At 40.3% G+C, this 9,592-nt stretch overlaps 1 long non-coding RNA gene across 1 annotated transcript; it reads right to left on the bottom strand.

Moving 5' to 3' along the window:
• Positions 1-7,743: 7,743 nt before the first annotated feature.
• On the bottom strand, positions 7,744-8,493 carry LOC118741630. Its single transcript, XR_004993307.1, has 3 exons — positions 8,173-8,493; positions 7,896-8,104; positions 7,744-7,836 (listed from the first exon to the last, which is right to left on the bottom strand). It is a non-coding gene; the product is annotated as an uncharacterized LOC118741630 (long non-coding RNA).
• Positions 8,494-9,592: the final 1,099 nt, after the last annotated feature.

Genomic DNA, 9,592 nt, shown 5'->3' with positions numbered 1-9,592 from the left:
AGCAGAACTCACTTTTGTTTTTTACTTACTACTTAAGTTTAATACTAATACTACTACTAAGGTGGTTTATAAATTTTTAATAAATGCGTTTAAACATTTGTGTTTGTAATGTCCTTCCTTCAACCGATCGTATTTAATATAGAAGGGAAATGTTTCGACAAGCCTGATTAGAAATGTAGATATAAGGTGACGAATTTATAACAGGTTGGGAACTATAAAAAATGGATGCAGATCGAACTAGATCTCATCTGTCGAATTAGGAACTGGTTTGGAACTAAAGAAAAGGGGATGCAAAACGAACTAGATCTTATCTGTCGAATTTAGAACTGGTTCGGAACTAGAGCCAAGGGATGCAACGGGGGACAATTGACACTTCCTAGGACATCGAAATGTTAAATTCACCAGTCGCTAGCATGCAAAAGAGAATTAACGCGTACTAGTCATGGTTCCAAACGCACTAGAACCGAACCAGTTCCGCACTAGTTCGTTTCCCTACAGGGTACTGTTCCATTAATGCATTTTTGTATGTTTTAAACATTAATACAGCCATATGTATACAGCAGTAGTACAAGTGTATGATTATGGTACGCATACGCTCTGAGAAACAACGCGTGTTAAATGGAAATGAAGGTTCCTTTATACTGGCATGTATACACAGCAGCAAACTCATGCAACCAACAGCGATGTTGTATGCTTAAGATTTCTACTGGGATGTCGTGCGGTTGAATGAAGCTTTCGCTGCCTTCTAAAGCAGAGCGTGTCTGTATACGCGAATATGCCCGCCGGGCATGCGCCGCCCAGGGCTGCTTTAGAACGTTCCTTATGATATGCTAACGCATATTTCAAACGCATTCTGTTTATTCCGGCTGTGAAATGGGATTATCCGGAATGTATAAAGAAACGCAGCCATTATGTTTTACGGCTGCTCTTGCCTCTCTTCATTATTTTTAGCGCTTTTATTGCTGTGTGCGCCGATACCAAAATGACGCGGCAGTAATTGATTCATATCACGTGGATCCGATTTTAACTCTGCTGTTTGTGGGCATATTGGGAAATATTAATCCATTTATGGCAGAAGAAAAATATTGGTTCATCAGTCTGTCCCTTTTAAAATGTAATTGCCATGTTATCGTAACTTTTCTAGGTAGGAACCACAAGAGCTTAAAAGTCCTGTCTATTTTGGTCTCGCGTAGGCTTTGCATGCAGCTACGATATTTTGACGTAGAATACGTCTTACCTTACGATATGGAGGCTATGCTGAAATGTTGTAGTTGTAATTTTTAGAGCTTCACGAAAACGCTTATTGCACGAGCACTAATGAAGCGATTTCAAAGAATAGTATGCCGTTACAAAGACAAAATTCCAAACATATCGACAGATAAATTTATTAACCAATTCGGTTTCTGTCGTAAAAACAACGGTAAACATTGACTTATTTTGGGATCAATTTTGAGCCCTTAAAGTGCTCTAGCAACTTATGGTTGGCAGATATAACTTTCATTTTCGGGATAGAGATTCTTTGGAGCAATAGAAATAATATCGTGTATAGATTTTATATAAATTCAACAAATATTGAGCATTTTAAGGCAACAATTTTTTAAAAAAATTTGGAAATTTTTTTCATTACCAAAATGATCGAAAACCGCTCGAATGATTTTATTTTTGTTGTCTTTAGTCAAAAATTCAAGAGTTTTCCTTTCGTTTGGTATATGGGAGGTATTGGTTGATATCTTCTTTGATGATTTATTTGATTAATAGCTTTGAAAAGCTGGTGTATGCGCCCAGCAACTGTGGGGTATGTCCGCAGGAATAGAAATTCCGCGATATATCCTTCGAAGTGTTCCTCTACTCTTTCAATATTTTGAGTGTGAGCTCCTGTTGTCGGATCGACAAAATTTCCGCTATGGTTTACATTCGCGTGAATATAACCATGCTCCTATAACCGGTAGTAAGTTTTCCAGGAGTCGGTATATACATATGGTTGTCCCTGGTGCGATCTTTTGTTGAATGGGCGCGAGTAGTGTCTCTCGCGAGCGATCTGCCACGGGCACCACAAACAGCTTATTCGACGCCCTTTCGCTTCCACCGAAAACCCATTGCAGTTCGATTGTCAAAGCGATAGGTCGTGGTTTGTCAGTTCGCGCTTGTAGCTAGTTGAGTTTTTCGCAGTCCGTTTTGTGCGGTGTTCGTACAATCGTTTGGTTTGGTTGCTTACCAGTGGCGTCGGTGTACGGTAACTTGTTTACCAAGTTGTGCGCGTGGCTAACGGGAACTTGTTGACAAGTTTTTCCTCGTCCGCTTTGTGGTGGTATTTGTTTATCAGTTGGCGTCGGTAAACGGGGACTTGTTTACTTAAAAGTGGCGTCGGTGTACGGTACCTTGATTACCACTGTGTATCAAGAGTACAGTCGAGTGCAATTTAAGCGTTGATAGTAGTGACTACGGTATCTTGTTTGCAAGTACCAAAAGGCGATCATCACGTGGTGATTGTCCTAGTGAAAGTGAAGTGACTTGTGGACCACTTGGGGTATGTGTGGGCAGTTGTTAACCACTTTGCGACCAGTTGGTAACTAGTTCTTGGGACCAGTTGGTACGCAGTCGGGGACCAGTTCGGGACTAGTCCGAAACTACATACTCTCGGACCAGTTGGTCTTTTTAAGCTCCTGTGACTACTTTGAGTCCTACCGAAACCGGGGCTCCATTTTCAGTTTACTCTAAGGGCATTTGTTAGAGTATAGTCGGTGCTTGGGTGCGTGTGTGCGTGAGTGTGCGGTACAGCTACCCGTTGGAGGGGCTGAAGGCCGGAATTCCTTCGCGGAGGAAGAACCGCAAAGTGGCTAGTGTGGGCGCTGAAGAGGCGTCGGTTCGCGAAACGTCCACTTCGGGGGAAGAGAGTGATGTTACGGGAAAGGCGGTGGTGAAATCGCCACCGAGGCATCTTCGTCGGACAGATGCGGTCGAGAAGAAATAATCGGGTTCGGGTACCGGGTCTGATGCGGGAAGTCGTGGTCGTGGTCGTCCTAGAACGATTGTTATTCCGGGGGTAGTACCCGTTTTTGGGGCGTCAGGTCGAGCAAGCGGAAGTGCAAGTGGGTTGCCTTTGGGCGTTGGCGCGTGGGCGAGCGCGGAATTGGAGAAGAACGTTCAGGCGAGCACGGTTACTGGTACCAGCACTCGTGCTGATGCGGACGTTGAGGGGGCTGCATTAAAGCCAGGTAAGGTGGTTGGGGCCGATACGAAGGCTAGTTCCTCGGTATCGGTGAGGAAGTTAAAAGCGATCTCCGCTAAATTTAGCGAGGCCGTTTTTGGGTTAGAAGGAATTGACCTGTTATCCGCGAAGAGGCTGTTGGAGTTTCCCTCGCAGTACGAGGAGCTCCTAATGACGGCTATTGCCGAGAATGCCCGTCTCAACGGCAAGGTTGATGTCCTCAGTCGGGGAAGAAATGGGGTCTTTGCTCAGCCAGCTGTGGTTCCACCGATGGGAGCCCCACCGAAGTCGACACCGGAGGCACTTGTGCCCTCGATGCCTGCATCGGTGGCTCCAAAACCGGTGGAGACATATTCGCTGATTGTTCAGGGAAAGTCGGGTTAGTCCTCTAAAGAGGTCGTGAAGAAGGTGGTGGATGAGGCGGGGCCCTCATTAGGTGTTAGGGTGCATGAAATTAAGCCTCTAAAGGGAGGCGGTGTGATTATTCGTACACCTGTCGCGGAGCGGGAGAGGGTTGCGAAGAATACTCGCTTCTCTGAGGTGGGGCTCGATGTCAGCATCAGGAAGCAAGGAACCAGGGTTGTGGTTCAGTCGGTTCACACCGAGATAACCCCCGATGAATTCATGGGGGATTTGTACCGGTTGAACCTTCAGGAGTTCAGCCCTGGATGCCTTGAGAAGGACGTAATGATGATCAGCCGTCCATGGAAGAAGACTCCGGATGGAGTAACAAATGTCGTCCGTACCAAGTTAATGTCCGATCTCCTTGATGCAGGCCGTTGCTACATCAAGTGGTTTTCGTTCCGAGTACGGCCGGACTTGTTTGCGCCCGCTTGCTTCCGGTGCATGGGCTTCGATCACCGTGTGGCTAAATGTAAGGCGAAGAAGGAGGTCTGTTTGAGGAGCGGGCAGGAAGGGCATCGTATAGAGAATTGCGATAATGCAATGCATTGTTGCAACTGCGCCTTCAGGGGAAAGCCGGCTGATCATCTTATGATGACAGGCGCTTGCTCGATTTATGGTGCAATTGTTGACCGTGCGCTTGCCAGACATTAAGATGGGTAAGGTCCTGCAACTTAATTGTCAGGGGGCTTATTCAGTGATGTGTGATGTAGGCGCATTGATGGTAGAGGAGGACTGCAGCATAGCTCTGCTCTAGGAACCTTATGCCACGCAGGGTGTGGTTCGAGGTCTCCCTGGTGGCTTCAGGGTTTTCACCGACCGTGGGGCCAATGCTGCAGTTGTGGTGAATAACCCGCACTTAGAGTGCGTGTTGGTAGACTCGTCTGAGCTAGGGGTAGTTGTTCATCGGGCGAATATGTGGCAAGGATCAGATACACGTTCGCTCCGATGTGTCGTAAGTTAAATTAAAAGAAATAGACAAGGTAAAATTCGGTATTAGAAATACAAGAATTCAAATATATTTTATTTGCTCTAATAATAACATGTACAAATGTATTTCAGATAGATGTATTTCAAATATATGTCAGCGCTTATTGCTTGACATCTACTGCAGGCAATTCGATAGTTTGACAGCCATATTTTCATTTGAAAGAAAGCGTGCTGGTGGTAACATCGATGAAATTTCGATATTAAATCAAAATAAAAATCTATTCCCTATTGGATTACTTATGATTACATTTTAGGAAATTATTCAGCAAGTTTTTTAAAGATTTAAATGTTTTTAAACACCGAAATTGAGACAATGTTGTCTGGTGGCGTAATGCGACAAATGCTTATTTCAAGACATCAAAGTGCCCACACACAAAAACTTGAAATTATATTGCTCGTCAAAATGACAATTGGTAGGCCATCGATGTTTGCCTGTGGAGTTCTGCGGTCAGGTGCGTTATCAGTGATCGGACTTGAAAAAAGTGTGGTAGAATCTGGAAAAAATGTGATAGATTTCAAAAAGTGTGGTAGATCTCACGTTTTGGATAAAATTTTGTACAAAAATTAGAAAAATTCTGCAAGGTTTCACCTAAATTGCAAACATTTTAATTAGAATCCAAAAAAAAAATAATTTTAGTACAATAAAGTGCAAGATTGAAGTTGCTAAAAATTGCGTTGAGCTTTGGCAATTTTTTTCAATGACAGTGTAAAGCAGTTCCTCCCATATCAAGATATTTTTCGAACATATTTTGAAAGATTTCTGCAACCTTGCGGAGTGCTGCCAGCTTTTATTTTTATCACATCACGACGTAGGGAACAAATGTGGCACGTTCCAGAGACCGCTACTTGGGATTTGCCGATTTTGACAATTCTCAAGTAAAAGTAAACAACGTTTTAGAAACTTTAGATGCACTGAAATTTGCTACTACTTTCACAAAAATCGCCTGTTTTTTAACATTTCCTAACATTTCCTAACATTTAACATGCCTATTCAAAGAGGCGAAAGTCCAAAGCTGGTGTGGATAGAAGCGCCCACTAAATTGTTGCTTTCTCTACTGCAAGAGCTGCAGCCGAAGGTGGGCAAATCCGTCCATGTAAAAAGCAAGGCGAAGATGTGGAGCAGGGCGTTCGAGAGTTACAATTTTTCATGTGCGCAAATCGAAAATAAGTTTCGAACCCTTGAGCGTCAATACAAAAAAACGATGCTCCATAACAAAAGAACTGACAGCAACCGGCAAATGTGTCCTTACCAAAGGTTGGTAATTGTATCACAAGAATTACTTTATTTCGTTATTTAACAATTTCTACATTAATTTTCAGCGAGTTAAGTGAAATTCCGGACAGCAAACACAGTGTAAATCCAGTGTACACTTTAGGCAACACATCCAGCGACCAGTAGCTCGTTTCTGTAACAATTCTCTACCAAAGCGAATTGAGATATGAATTCGCCGCCTTGTTCTCTACTGCTACTCTACCAGTAGAGAAATAATCGGTACAGAAGAGTTACAGAAACTGGCTACAGATGGAGTTAACCGAAAGCGCTTCTGATCTGGATCAAACGCTTCCACGTAATGATAGGATACATTTGTGCCATTCTGGAATTACAGATAAACTCACTGACTTACACACCTTTCGCAGTGCATGCTTGCCAATACAGCACATATGCAGACAGTTTAACAAATTTAACAATTGACATCTATGTTTGTTTAAAGTTGATGCATTTTTTTTTAAAGTATAACTCAATATCTAACAAAAACCATATAACTCCAAATATGAAACTTTGTGCAAAAATTATTTAAAGAAAAATTATAAAATTTAGTAGAGTTTTATAGCCCATTCAATTTTGCTGAAAAATCTTCTTAACTTTTTTGCTGGCGGTGTAACGCAATTCCTATATGTACTTACAAACATTTTCGAACATAGTTTGTAGGGAAGAAAATTCATGACCCTAATTTTCACACAAAGTTTGAAATTTGTATTTATATGGTTTATGTTAGATATTGAGCTATGCTTTTATAAAAAATTAATATAAATTAAACAAACAAAATAAACATAGTGCAAACTTGTCAAAATTTCACGTTTCTATTATTTTCGCCATCGTGGTAAATGTGTATGTATTTATTATAAAAAGAGAAAAACAACTGGCCAACGAAACAAACTTCAGGACACGCTGAATAAAATAGAGGCGAATCAGGAGGCATTCAATGAAAAAATTTTAAATTATTTAGAGGCGAAAGAGCAGAGAGCTCAAAAAAAAAAATAAGAAAGAGCGCAACGAAAGGAGGATATGGCAAGAAAAAAGTTATAGCTACTAAAAATATTAATTAATAGGCAAAACTAAAATATTTAGAGCAAAAGTTAATTTGCATGTGCTAAGGACTGAATTTGTACCTGTTTTTTTTTAACATTTAAATGAGTTTATTTTTTTTGTTTTGTTAAAGCTTATATAGCTATAATTAATAATGATATATACAATATCGGTCATATCAAAGTGATATTGTTTGCCATTAATGTTTATTTATTTATTTTTAATAATTTTCAATTAAAATACAGTTTATTCTGTAACAAAACCCATATAAACCCAATTCTAAAACTTTATACCAAACTACAAAAAATGCAACAAATTTCCACAAATGTTCATATCTTTATTAAATTACATTAATTCGTTTTTTTTACAAGCTTTTATTTGTATGTAGTTTTGTAGCTTATTTACTTTTAGTACAGTAATGTGTAAGTTACAAGTGACTGCATTTCTGCATTTCAAAAAAGCTAATAAAAATTCGGAATAAAAAGTTTAAAATTTTGTTAATAATTTTTTTAAGTATTGACAAAGTTGCATATACTCTTCTGTGTTGCTATCTATCTATTTGAGAAAAGTTCATCGCATATTAAATCTCTTCGAAGATTTCTTCTTGATGATACCGTGGGCTCGTTTTCATTGCTTTCTACAACTTCGCTTTCTGGAGAATATTCTATATCATCCTCATTAGCAAGATTGTGCAATACGCAGCATGCTCTTATAAAATGGCACAGTTTTTTAATTCCCCTCAGTTTATAATAGTATAATTGCCGAAACCTTTGCATAAGAAGACCAAAGCTATGCTCGATTGCAACACGACCTTTACTCAGTTTGGAATTGTAATATTTTTGTTGCCTTGTCAAATGGCCATTATCCTTGTAAGGCGTCATTAGATATTCACTGCAAGGATATGCTGAATCACCAAGTAAGTAGTACTCTGTAAAAAATGTAAATGCTTTACTTAACTTTTTTTAGTTGTAAAAAAATGGTTTTAACCTCCACATAGAGATCTTCATAGACTGGGGAGTTTTGTAAAACCCAACTATCATGGCTCGATCCAGGAAAACCAACAAATATGTGGATGAACATTTTCTTCTCGTTGCATATAGCTTGCATACAAAGCGTTGTGTTGCCTTTCCTGTCAATATATTCATCTTTATTTTGAGCAGGCGGATCAATGGTTATTTGTGTTCCATCGATGCAACCTAAATGAGAAAAAAGTTAACACTTTACGTTCTTAAAGTAATAATTAAGCTGAAAAACTATTCCTCACCTATTGCTTTCGAAAATCCACATTTATTGTGAAAAAAATTAGCAGCTTCACGTTTTTCCCTTCATCTGGCCATTCAATTACCATCGGACTCAAGCTGCTTATGAAAATCATGGTTCGTTCGATGATTCGTGAAACGCTTGACAACGAAACATTAAATCGATCAGATATATCGCGATTACTACAGGCCTCGTGGCCAGCGAACCACAAAAAAACCAAAATATGGGTTGCTGCTGGGAAACGTTTGTCAGAGCGCAAGTTTTTGAACATATCGCTTTGTTCGAATCGCATTGTCAAGTTGGTGCACAGTTGTTTTGATATGCGAAAGTGTTGTTTAAATTCTAGTTCGGAGTAATTAGGCACTACATCCTCCAAATAGTTCTTTATGTTTCTCTTTTGTTTGCTAAACAATTTCAACACTTCGCTCAAAATTTCATTTTGCTTGCGATTTATTTCTGAAAACGTTATTTCATCGTCACTGGAATCACTTCATTAACCCGATTCACTCGATGTATCCATAAGGTTGGGTGAAAATTGGTGTTCCGATTACGGTTCTTCCCGGTCTTTTAGGGATAATTTCGGGACCGGTTTTCGGGACTAAGGTATATTTTCGGGATTGTTTCGGTGGATTTTGGATTTTTCGGAATTTGGGAATTTTTCGGTTTTTCGGGATTTTCATTTTAAGACGTTTTGTGGTGTTTTAAGGCGTTTTAAACAGCGTTTCCACGACAACCAAATCACGTAGTTCGCTCTCTCAATTATGAACGGTGAATCAACCTGTTTACACGACACATTCATGATTCACTTTGCACCTCTGCTTCTTGTTCTTTGCTTTTGCTTAATGTTTAATGTGCTGTTTATTGTGCATTTCAACGGTGGAGAAAAAATATGCAGTGGTTAATTAACTAAATCAATAGTTTTAACGAATCTAGCTATTTTTCCAATGTTTGTGCTGGTGGGAATGTGTGTGGTCTATGTGTTTTGACAGCCGTTATCGATAAAAATTAGAGACGATTTGTTCTTGATTCGCATGTTGATTGGATCTGAATCACCTTCGAATGAAGTGATTCGCTCTCAAAATTGTGTATGGCGAATTACGTGATTCGGTTCGTAAGTGGGGCGCCAATCACGAATGAGAGAGCGAACTACGAATGGGAGAGCGAATCACTTGCCTTGGAAACATCGTTTTAAGGTGACGCTGGAAGCACCGTATTGTCGGTTTTTCGGTTGCGCGTTATCGGGAAGGTGCGGTTCGCGTGCATCGTTGTTCTTGGAGGATTCTCCACAAGTGCTGGTTGAGCATTTGCTCAGCGTGAGGAACATTTCCGTGCAGGTTGCTGAAAACCATTTGGTGCGTCATGCTGTGGCCCAGTGCTTTTTCGGCCTTGGGTTTCGATGGATAAATTGAGCTCAACTTTCTGGC

Source organism: Rhagoletis pomonella, unplaced genomic scaffold (assembly GCF_013731165.1).
Source record: "Rhagoletis pomonella isolate Grant_MI unplaced genomic scaffold, Rhpom_1.0 Rhpom_scaffold_00006, whole genome shotgun sequence".
Lineage (NCBI taxonomy): Eukaryota > Metazoa > Arthropoda > Insecta > Diptera > Tephritidae > Rhagoletis > Rhagoletis pomonella.
Note: the sequence above shows the minus strand (reverse complement) of the source record. Positions and strands in the feature narration are given on the sequence as shown.